We start from the raw sequence: 12,959 nt of genomic DNA, 5'->3' as shown, positions 1-12,959 counted from the left end.
ATGTCACCTTTACTATTGTACAGACATTCTCCACTGTAGCACACTGTCTAACAATATAATTCATACGGCCTGTCCAGGGTGTCTCCCCGCCTGCCGCCCAAAGACTGCTGGGATAGGATCCAGCATCCCCGCGATCCTGAGAGCAGGATAAGCGGTTTGGATAATAGATCAATCAATCAATGAATCAGATTTTATTTGTATAGCACTTTTCATACAAACAAATGTAACACAAAGTGCTTCACACAATAAAACAATGAAATCAATAAAATCTCCCCCCTCACAAAAAATAAATAAATAAAAGTACAGGCAAATTCTAGAAAAGTACAAACAAGTTTAAAACTGAGTTAGTGAAATAAATAAATAAAAGTGCCATAAACACTGATTAATTAAAAGTAACAATAGAGCAGAATATATAAAAATAGCTAAATATATATAAAAAAACCACACACACACACACACAGACACACACACACACACACACACACACTATGAATTTAGCTGTAGGCTGTTTTGAAAAGTAAGGTTTTTAACCTGCTTGTAAATGTGTCCAGTGTGGAGGCCTCTCTCAGGTCCTCAGGCAGAGCGTTCCATCTACTTGGGACGTAAATAGAAAACGCAGCTTCCCCTGCTCACACGAGGGATGGTTAAAAGACCACTGCCATTGGACCTTAGAGGTCTTGCTGGTTTATAGGGAATTAACATATCTTTTATATTGCGTGGTGCAAGGCCATTTAGCGCTTTGTATACAGTTAATAGAATTTTAAAATCAATTCTAGTTTTAACGGGGAGCCAATGCAGAGATGTAAGAACAGGTGTAATGTGCTCATACTTTTTAGTTCTGGTGAGAACACGTGCTGCCGCATTTTGAATTAATTGTAGTTGGTGCACAACTGATTTTGGGAGGCCGGTGAATAGTCTATTGCAGTAGTCTAGTAGTCTACTTGTTATAAATGCATGGATTAATTTCTCACGGTCTGATATTGATAGAAAGCCCCTTAGTTTTGAAAGGTTTTTAAGATGGTATAAGGCTGATCTTGTGAGAAGATTGATGTGGCTCTTAAAATTTAGATCACTGTCTACGATTACACCCAGATTTCTAGCTTCACCTTTGCACTCCAGAGACAGAGAGCTGAGATGAGCTGCAATTCTCTGTCTCTGAGTCTTTGCACCAAAAATAAGTATTTCTGTCTTGCCTTTGTTCAGTTGTAAAAAGTTCTCTGACATCCATAAAGTAATATTGTCAATACACTGAATTAGGTAACGTATGGGAGCTAGGTCATCAGAAGATAGGGATATGTACAGTTGTGAATCATCTGCATAATTATGGCAATTTATTTTGTGTTTCTGCATAACATGTGCAAGTGGGAGCATATAGAGATTGAACAGTAGTGGTCCAAGAATCGAACCTTGGGGTAGCCCACACATTAGACCCACTTTGACAGAGGAAAAGTCTCCAATAGACACAAAGAACTGCCTGTCCTGCAGGTATGTTCTAAACCAGTTGAGAAACGGGCCAGAAAGGCAGACCCATTTTTCTAATCTCTCTAGCAAAATATCATGATCAACAGTGTCGAAAGCAGCACTGAGATCCAGGAGCACAAGAACAGACAATTTATTAGAATCTGTGTTCATATGCAGATTGTTCACAACTTTGAGAAGTGTCTGTGAATGTTTTCATTCATCCAGGTCATGGTTATCCAATGGAATTGAATCGAGTGCAACTGGACTTGGTATATATATTTGATAAGTGCTGTTTCTGTGCTATGGTGAGAGCGAAAACCCGATTGACAAATGCCTAGAAGGTTGTTAGATATTAAATAGTTATTAACTTGAGAATAAACTGTTTTTTCAAGGATTTTGCTGAGGAATGGTAAGTTGGAGATGGGCCTGTAGTCGGCAATAAATGGATGGATGGATGGATGGATGTGTTGAGCCAGCAAAATGGCATTTTATTATGAGAATAAGTACTTTTAATTTAAGAAAAAAAATTAATGTAATGTTGCTCATTTGTAAGGTTGAGTTTTGCATTTTAATCCATATCAGCATTGCCATTCAAAGACACTTGATGATCCCTACACTGGACAAATAAATCTCGGGAATTTTGCAATACTGTTCTGCTGTACACACACCAAATCACTGACAGCTTGAAAGCTAAAGGTGAGATTGATCATGTCCCTTTAGTTCCTCCCATTAACTACATCATGAATGCATGGATATCATTACTGGAGATGGTCCACAGATTCCACCAAAGCTCAATAAGTGCAGTCCAGCTGTGGCTGTTTTGACTTCAGCCCGTTCATTCACTTTTGACCTGCGTCTGCACAGCAAGCCAGTGTATTGAATTGCACTGTTTTCAGACATATTAAAGAGGCATGTGTAAGAGTACACTTAGTTCTGTTATGTTCCTTCCTTGATATAAAGAACATAAACAAAAAGTAAGTTACAGTCACACAAGCCAAATATGTGTGAATTCCTTAAACTCTTCATTGAAATGAAGACAAGAGTGTCCATGTGGCGAACAGGTGTTCTGAAGTCATGAGCCAATGTCAACGGAGATAACAAATATTGCATAATGGCAGCACAATGCTCAGTTCTTGGAAAATTATTGGTCACGATTACTAAATGTGTTTGTGAGTGCGTACGTGTTTGTGTCCAAATCTGAACATGGGCATACAGGAGTTACTGTGTATATGTTCTGCTGTGTCTAGACCCTTTCTCTCCTGACTAGGGGCTAGAAATCAGCTTAAGGTCCCGCTGGGACTGAAAGCGTCTCTCTCCTTTGTTCTGGTGTCAGACGCTCATAATAAGCTTAGTATGAACAGTCATAACACCTTCATTGTTTGAGCCTAGCCTCGCCAGCTTCCCAGGTCTCAAATATGGACCAGAGAAACGGGGGACATACAAGGGACCCCTAAGAGCATTTCAAGAGTACAGAGAATGGGCGACATTACTTGCAGGTACCTGCCTCGGTCGATGTGCTTGGACTGTGGCCCTTGGTGCGATTTGCTCCCCTCTCCATGGAATCCTGCACACAGCAAATGAACAGGGTTACTTAACTCGCCGCACAAGTATCTGAGCAGCTTTACGACAGAACTGAAAGAGCTAAGCAAGAAATCCTTTGGAGAAAAAATATCATTTATTTGCTTACCTTAAGACACTTTTGTAAAAAAACCAAAAACAAACCTTTTAAGAGACGTAGTATTTGACCAGTGAGTTGTTGGTACAGAATCTCAAAACGAATCCCCTTCCAGATCAGATTAAATGGAACTTCAAATGTGGAAAATAGACTATGAATAAAAATCAATGCAAATTGAGAGTACTGAAATAATCAAAATCACATGAACAAGTACATTGAAACTACTCAAGCAAATAAATAGAGTATCCTTTTGTGAAGATTTTCATGTTGGAAAAAGTAATGTGCTTGTGTACCTTACAAGCTATTCACAATATTGTAAAACAAGCATACAAATAAGTAAATTCACACTGTTGCTAGGGCGGCACAGTGGTGCAGTGGTTAGCGCAGTCGCCTCACAGCAAGAAGGTCCTGGGTTCGAGCCCCGGGGTAGTCCAACCCTGGGGGTCATCTCGAGTTGTCCTCTGTGTGGAGTTTGCATGTTCTCCCCGTGTCTGCGTGGGTTTCCTCCGGGGGCTCCGGTTTCCTCCCACAGTCCAAAGACATGTAGGTCAGGTGACTCAAAGACATGTAGGTCAGGTGACTTGGCCGTACTAAATTGTCGCTAGGTGTGTGTGTGTGTGTGTGTGTGTGTGATGGCCTGGCAGCCTGCTGCCTAGTGGCTGCTGGGATAGGCTCCAGCATCCCTGCGACCCTGAGAGCAGGATAAGCGGTTCGGACAATGGATGGATGGATATTGTTGCAATTCACATACAAAACCAAATATGAAAATGAAATATTCATACAGTTATATCAGTATGAATGTCCCCCCTCCCTTTTTTTTCTCCCCAATTGTACTTGGCCAATTACCCTACTCTTCACATCCGGCTTCCCGCCTGCAGACACGGCTAACTGTGTCTGTAGAGACGCCTGACCAAGCCGGAGGTAACACGGGGATTCGAACCAACGACCCCTGTGTTGGTAGGCAACGGAACAGACCGCTATGCTACCCAGGCACCACACAGTATGAATGTTAATACGTTAATGAGTTAACCTATGGATTTACATATGTATGGCGTATAGCAGACATGAAAATATGCATTATTAATTAACTTCTCGTATAATGGACAGATGGAAATTCCGGATCCATTTTTTGGGTGTAGAGATTTTCCTTAGCCAACCCATTAACACAAGGTTTTTGTGTGTGTTTTTTCCTGTTACATAAAGTTGCAGGGTTAATCTTGCTCTACTGACCTCACATTGTTTTGAGACAAGTTTAAAAAGATATTTTTGAGCATTCAAAAAGCCAACCAAAAGCTATCCTATGTCCCTGGAAGAATGAGAACGCGCCAATCCACACCCATCCATCCATTATCCAAACCACTGATCCTGCTCTCAGGGTCGCAGGGGTGCTGGAGCCTATTCCAGCAGTCATGGGGCGGCAGGCGGGGAGACACCCTGAACAGGCCGCCAGGCCATCACACACACACACACACACACACACACACACACACACACACACACACACACACACACACACACACACACACACACACACATTCGCACCTAGGGGCAATGTAGTACGGCCGAGGCACCTGACCTACATGTCTTTGAGGCACCTGACGTACATGTCTTTGGATTGTGGAAGGAAACCCACACAGACACGGGGAGAACATGCAAACTCCACACAGAGGACGACCCGGGACGACCCTCAAGGTTGGACTACCCCGGGGCTCGAACCCAGGACCTTCTTGCTGTGAGGCAACTGTGCTAACCACTGCGCCACCGTGCTGCCCTCAATCCATATCATTTCTTTAAATGTGTTGCTCACCAACAGGAGCATTGAATACCACCCCACCCCACCCCCAAACTGCTTTAACACCATTCAGTCACAACAAACAGTTAATTGCCATAGAGGTTATGGCCATTTTGGATCGTGGTGACATAAAATCCTGAGGACAGGTCTACGGTGACCGCAGCTCTGCTCGACAGTATTTATTATATGCAGATGATGCTGTGCTAACAAGTAGCATAGTCTGCAGGGGTGCGCACACTAAACAAACCTCGTGACATTGATTAGGACAGATTAGGATGTGGCTGCCACGCGTCACTGTTGTCGAGCACTCTCCCTAAGCCTGCGAAGCATTTCTTGTAGCATGTTAGGTCTGACGGCCAAAAGGAAGCCCGCCAAGGCTTTGACCACTAAGCCACGTTTTCCTTGAGGAAGTCCCTTGCCAGTCAAGGGCTTTCCTTAAATGGTGGAGTTTGAACAATAAATGTGTCTAGGCTCTGTGATCAGATTTGCATTGTTTGTGTTGCTTCAGAACAAACTGTCCCACTGTACTGAGGAACGAAATACTGAATGTGGCGTGGAGCTATCACAACTTCATAATATTTACACCACTCGGTGCAAAAGGAAAGCCCAAAACATCATTAAGGACACCAGCCACCCTGCTCCTGTTCTGTTCTCGCGCTTTCCATCTAGAAGTCGTTACTGGAGCATCAACTCACACACCACCTGTCTCAGTAAGTCTTTCCACAGGCAGTCAGCTTGCTGAACAGCTGACGCACCCATATGCATCTTACACTGTTGTGTTATTGTGTGCTGTATATTGTGTATATAATGTATGGCTTGACTGTGTACACAGTCTGTTTTTTTTTCTTTTTGGGATGGCGTGTCCTTTTGTTCTTTGTGCTTGTGTCCCTTGTCTTAAGGCAGAGAGAGCCAGAGCATGAGAAGTTCATTGTATTCTAGATAGACCATCATCATCCTTCGGCCACAGTCGAAGGTCTGAACTGGTCTGCTCTGGTGTGGTGTGGCGTGTGTCAAAAACACACGTCTCGCACAACACAAAGCTTCTCCCAGGCAAGTCAACCCCACCTTGCCATGGTTCAGACTGTTGTCACTAACGGGGCTGTGGCCATGGGCGAATCGCCGGCGCCCTAGAAAGTAACTGGCCCCCTGCTGCCTGGTGGGATAGGCTATTTAGCCAAAGGCTAAGGGGGGGCAACCCCCGTCAGAAAACCTCTGGAGGAGTAACCCCCCGTAGACCAATTACTATGGCCCACTGGAACACGGACATGTCCCGGTAATTGAGTAAAGGTTACCCCAAGTATGGGTTAAATAACAAAACAAACTACTGCCCTGTAGACGCCCTGGGGGGGGGGGGGGTAAAGGCTATGGGACCAACCCAGACAGGTTCCGAAGGAGTTGCAACCTCGGTCTGCTATCAGCAAACGACAAGCAAGCGACAACCTTCCAAATACATATGACAATAAAGTTGAACTGGAATTACTAATACCAGTGTTTTAGACGTCCTGCATCTCTTTCCTTTAAGAAGGTTTGCATGGACAGACTCGAACATGCCTACCCATCCATCCGTTCATCCAACCATCCTTCTGTCCACCCAGTCCATCCATCCGTGCAGTCACACATGCATGTCAGCACTCGTATTCATTCAAAGAAGTGCACAAGCGTGCTGCTATGTATTTCCTTCCACTAAAGAGCACTGTTATCTGATAGTAGCCACAGTAAAACCACTGATTGACTGATTGATTGATTGATTGATCAACATGTTCAGTGATACATCAGCAAGAAATAGCTACCAAATATTTCAATAATGGCCACATACGGCGTCTTCGATGACAGGATGAGTGGACTTGTAGTACTCGAGAATGGACTAGGTCTCGTCTGCATTGTGAAGGTCTCATTCTTTGACTTGATGGCACAACGAATTGAACTTAATTCAGTCTCAGACCGTATGTACTTTTCAAGACCGGTCGAGTACAAGAATTTAATTTACCTTTTTCTTTTTTAATTTTTGAAATGAATATCAAACTTCCCCTGAAAAGATTCGATAAAGCGCAATTTAATCTAACTTGTCTCTTTTTTATGTATTATTAATTTATTTTACCGAAACATTGGAAAATTGGAATCTGAAACATATACATAAAAAGCCTACATAAATATTAGTGTAGTTGGACCACTACAGTTACAGTCATGGTGTTTCAGGGGACTTCTGGCCTGGTATTAGTCTTGACATGACTTTTGGCCCCTTTGGTCATGATCATGAGTTGGACTCGCTACCTAGAGTCTTGGACTTGACTCAGACTCGATAAGCTTTGTTCCCAGCTTGTTCTGGACTTGGTGTTGCCTTGGGTGGTCTTGACTGCAAGACAAAGGTTGAGGAAATTTATGTCACCTAAGGTCACATTAAAACTTTAACAGATGATTTTCTCTCAGAGAAAACATCAATAGATATCATAGTGACAACAACAACAACAGCAACAACACAAATCATGATAAGAAAAGAGAAGAAAGAAGGACGTTTACTCAGAACTACAGTAATATCTTGTCTTTCTGGGCTAAAACAAGGCCATTAGTGACAGATTTTACATTGTTGAACCCACTTAGCATCGTTGTTTTTGGCTCCTTTGGGGTGGGTGCATGGTGAGGGTCAAAGTCAAGGCATCAGACAATACATGTGTTAAAGGCAGAAAGGCTGTTGGAGTCCTCTGCAGGGGGTCTTCCATGTGGCTTTATTCAACATGCGACATGCCCCCTTGCCCCTCCAACATCGGCTATGTGGGGAATGTAGGGTGCTAAGGGGTGAAGGTTAGGGGTGGAGGACCAGAGGGAGACAAGACATGGAAATAACAGCACATTTGTGCACTTGTGTTTGAACGCATATGTGTGCTGACGTGCACGTGTGACAGTCTGCAAGGGTGGATAGGGGGATTAATGGATGGCTGGACTGGGTAGACAGAAGGATGATTGGATGGACAGATGGTTGGATGGATGGACAGACGGATGGATAGGTGGATCAATGGATGGATGGACTGGGTGGACAGAAGGATGGTTGGATTGATGGCTGGATGGACAGATGGATGCATAGGTGGATTAATGGATGGATGGACTGGGTGGACAGAGGGATGGTTGGATGGATGGACAGACGGGTGGATGGTTGGATTAATGGATGGATGGACTGGATGGACAGACGGTTGGATGGACGGACAGATGGATGAATTGATGGATGGATGGATGGATGGATGGATGGATAGGCATGTCTGTGTCTGTCCATGCTCGTGTGAGCTATTGATTGTTTGTTGTTTTGCAACAGTAGTAAGAAGTCCTTGCAGCCCACCAGCTGAGTGGTGAATGTTTGGGCAGGGGGACGTGCACCACGAGCAGAAATGGGAAGTGAATCATGATACTCAGTAAAAGTGTGTGTCTGTATGTGCATGCATTTATGTGTGTCTGTACCAGTTCATGCTGTTGTACTTCGGCTATGCTTTTACTATACTCCACAAATGTGTGCTTTTGTGTTGTGTGCATTTGTGTGTGTGTGTGTGTGTGTGTGTGTGTGTGTGTGTGTGTGTGTGTGTGTGTGTGTGTGTGTGTGTGTGTGTGTGTGTGTGTGTGTGTGTGTGTGTGTGAGGGCTCACAGACAACAGGCCAGACTGAGACTGAAGGGTTAGGGCTGCAGAGCACTGGGCCTCTTTGGGCTCAGCAGGGGCTTAGCTTGGGAAGCACAGATTGTGGAGGAACACACTTAACACACACACACACACTCTCTCTCTCTGTGTCTCTCTCTCTCACACACACACTCACACTTAAAAAACCGTTTGACTTGCAAGAGACTGAACCTGCTGCCAACACACTCCACAACGAAAGGAGAACGAGAACCAATACTTGGCCATAGATTCATATACTATACTATACACTACATAATCTTACCATACACATAAAATATCCTATATAATCTTACTATACACTTAAAATATCCTATATAATCTTACCATACACATAAAATATCCTATATAATCTTACCATACACCTAAAATATCCTATATAATCTTACCATACACATAAAATATCTTATATAATCTTACCATACACCTAACATATCCTATACAATCTTACCATACACCTAAAATATCCTATATAATCTTACCATACACATAAAATAGCCTATATAATCTTACCATACACATAGAATATCCTATATAATCTTACCGTACACCTAAAATATCCTATATAATCTTACCATACACATAAAATAGCCTATATAATCTTACCATACACATAGAATATCCTATATAATCTTACCGTACACCTAAAATATCCTATATAATCTTACCATACACATAAAATAGCCTATATAATCTTACCATACACATAAAATATCCTATATAATCTTACCATACACCTAAAATATCCTATATAATCTTACCATACACCTAAAATATCCTATATAATCTTACCATACACCTAAAATATCCTATATAATCTTACCATATACCTAAAATATCCTATATAATCTTACCATACACATAAAATATCCTATATAATCTTACCATACACCTAAAATATCCTGTATAATCTTACCATACACATAAAATATAATATGTAATCTTACCATACACCTATAATATACTATGTAATCTTACCATACACGTAAAATATCCTATATAAACTTACTATACACATAAAATATACTATGTAATCTTACCATACACGTAAAATATCCTATCAAATCTTACCATACACCTAAAATATCCTATATAATCTTACCACACACATAAAATATCCTATATAATCTTACTATACACCTAAAATATCCTATATAATCTTACCATACACCTAAAATATCCTATATAATCTTACCATACACCTAAAATATCCTATATAATCTTACCATACACCTAAAATATCCTATACAATCTTACCATACACCTAAAATATCCTATACAATCTTACCATACACCTAAAATAGCCTATATAATCTTACCATACACATAAAATATCCTATATAATCTTACCATACACCTAAAATATCCTATATAATCTTACCATACACATAAAATATCCTATATAATCTTACTATACACCTAAAATATCCTATATAATCTTACCATACACCTAAAATATCCTATATAATCTTACCATACACATAAAATATAATATGTAATCTTACCATACACCTATAATATACTATGTAATCTTACCATACACGTAAAATATCCTATATAAACTTACTATACACATAAAATATACTATGTAATCTTACCATACACGTAAAATATCCTATATAATCTTACCATACACGTAAAATATCCTTTATAATCTTACCATACATGTAAAATATACTATGTAATCTTACCTTACACTTAAAATATCCTATATAATCTTACCATACACGTAAAACATCCTATATCTTACCATACACAGAAAATCTTACCATACATATAAAATATCCTATATAATATTACCATACCCATAAAATATAATATTCAATCTTACCATACACGTATAATATACTATATAATCTTACTATACGTGTGAAATATACTATATAATCTTACTTTACACATATAATATACTATATAATCTTACTATACGCGTGAAATACACTATATAATCTTACCTTACACATATAATATACTATATAATCTTACTATACGCGTGAAATATACTATATAATCTTACCATACACATAAAAATGATGGAGAACAGTTTACAAGCCAAGCTATTTTTAATGGAATTTGTTAATCCCTAACACACAAGCGCTTTTAGATTTCTTGTAAAGCTAAAAAGTGTTTTTATGATTCACGAGCTAAAAGTCAAAAGCCATGCCCAGCTGCTCAGTTTTCTATTGCAAAACAAACCAACAAAGTAAGATAATAAAGACGCTTCAGCTGGGTTTTATTTGTTAAAAATGTTATTACGTACAACATGTAAAGTTTGCTTTGCTGTTGGAAGGTGTTTCCGAAACCTTAATGTTATATTAGTATTTTGATTTTTGAGCATGTTATTATCATAATGTGAAGGCAGTTTTGTAATCATGTGACCTGTAGGCTCAGATGATCACATGTCTGTCATATGATCATATGTGATGTCTGTGTACTTTTAGTCTTTGAGCATGTATGAGCTTATACTGTGTTTAACTTCAGTCTATACTGCTTGGATAGATACTTAAAGCTCATGTGTCGCAGAACAATGCTGCTATAAAGTGTCTTCTCCATCCATTCATCCATTATCCAAACCGCTTATCCTGCTCTCAGGGTCGCAGGGATACTGGAGCCTATCCCAGCAGTCATTGGGCGGCAGGCGGGGAGACACCCTGGACAGGCCACCAGGCCATCACAGGGCCCACACACACACACACACACACACACATTCATACCTAGGGACAATGTAGTACGGCCGAGTCACCGGACCTACATGTCTTTGGACTGTGGGAGGAAACCAGAGCCCTCAGAGGAAACCCACACAGACACGGGGAGAACATGCAAACTCCACACAGAGGATGACCCGGGACGACCCCAACGGTTGGACTACCCCAGGGCTTGAACCCAGGACCCCCCCCCCCCCCGCTGCGAGGCAACCGCACCAACCACTGTGCCACCGTGCCACCCCATTAAAGGCACCCTTGTCTAATATTTAGTTGCACAACCTGTGAACAAATACAGGCCTATTGTTAACTGTTAGGCGCCCCGGTGGCGTAGTGGTTAGCGCGGTCACCTCACAGCAAGAAGGTCCTGGGTTCGAGCCCCGGGGTAGTCTAACCTTGGGGGTCGTCCCGGATCGTCCTCTGTGTGGAGTTTGCATGTTCTCCCCGTGTCTGTGTGGGTTTCCTCTGGGGGCTCTGGTTTCCTCCCACAGTCCAAAGACATGTAGGTCCGGTGACTCGGCCGTACTACATTGTCCCTAGGTATGAATGTCTGTGGGTGTTTGTGTGTATGTCAGACCTGTGTTATGGCCTGGCGGCCTGTCCAGGGTGTCTCCCTGCCTGCCACCCAATGACTGATGGGATAGGCTCCAGCATCCCCGCGACCCTGAGAGCAGGATAAGTGGTACTGATAATGGATGGATGGATGAATGTTAGCAGTTAGCCGATAGCAGAGAAGTGTATGGGAAGCTCACTGAGTGTAGCAAAGTCAGTACAGAGTAAACGGAGAAACGGGGCCTTGGTAGGATGTGAGCTGGAAGACAGGGGATAAGGGAGGGGAGGAATAGACAGTCGCCCATAAGAGAGACTGTGAGATGGACCCCGGGGTGCACCTGTAAGGTTGATTTCATGTGTGCCATGTTTGCAAGCATGATGATGATGATGATGATACTTTAATGTCAGGTCAAGTCTGAAAATGTTCTTGCATCGCAACGTCTCCATTTGCAACTTCGCAATAAAGACGACGGTTAAGACAAGAAAGAAAGACATACATTTAGCATAATGTAACGACCATGGATGTGTAGACTCGCTAGCCCTTGGCTAATGGGTCAGACCCTTTAGTTGACTGGTTAGCGTAGCCGCCCGTCGTGTGGGGATCTCATGTTCGATTCCCGCCCGCCCCCTGAATTTGCGCTACAATAACAATACAATCAAGGCCCTTCAATGTACTGTAGTGAATTCGGGGGGCAGCTGGGGACCACCACAGCCAGGACGCGAACCCGGTCTCCCACACCACGGGCGACATCGTTAACCAGTCGTTAACGTTGTCGCCCCTGGTACGGGAGACCCAGGTTCACATCCCGGTTGCAGCGGTTCCCGGGCTGCCCCCTGAATTCGCTACAGTACATTTGACCTGGGATTAGGCTCCATATTTAATTTCAGGATTGACTGGTGCACAAAAGAGCATTTCAGTCTGACCTTATGAAATGGTGGAAACCCCTGTATCTCGGCTTTGACGGTAAACAGTTTGTGTTCGTTGTTGAGGGCACGGCTGGGGTCAGAGACAATGTCGCCGGCCAACGTTAATATGTTATTGTGGCAGGCTAATTCAGGGAGTTTCTCAGTGAGGTCGGCCTACAATCTTTGAGCAGATTTTCATTTGGCAGAGCGGTTTT

This window comes from Lampris incognitus, chromosome 10, assembly GCF_029633865.1.
Source record: "Lampris incognitus isolate fLamInc1 chromosome 10, fLamInc1.hap2, whole genome shotgun sequence".
In the NCBI taxonomy this organism is placed as follows: domain Eukaryota; kingdom Metazoa; phylum Chordata; class Actinopteri; order Lampriformes; family Lampridae; genus Lampris; species Lampris incognitus.
This window is presented reverse-complemented; position numbering follows the sequence as displayed.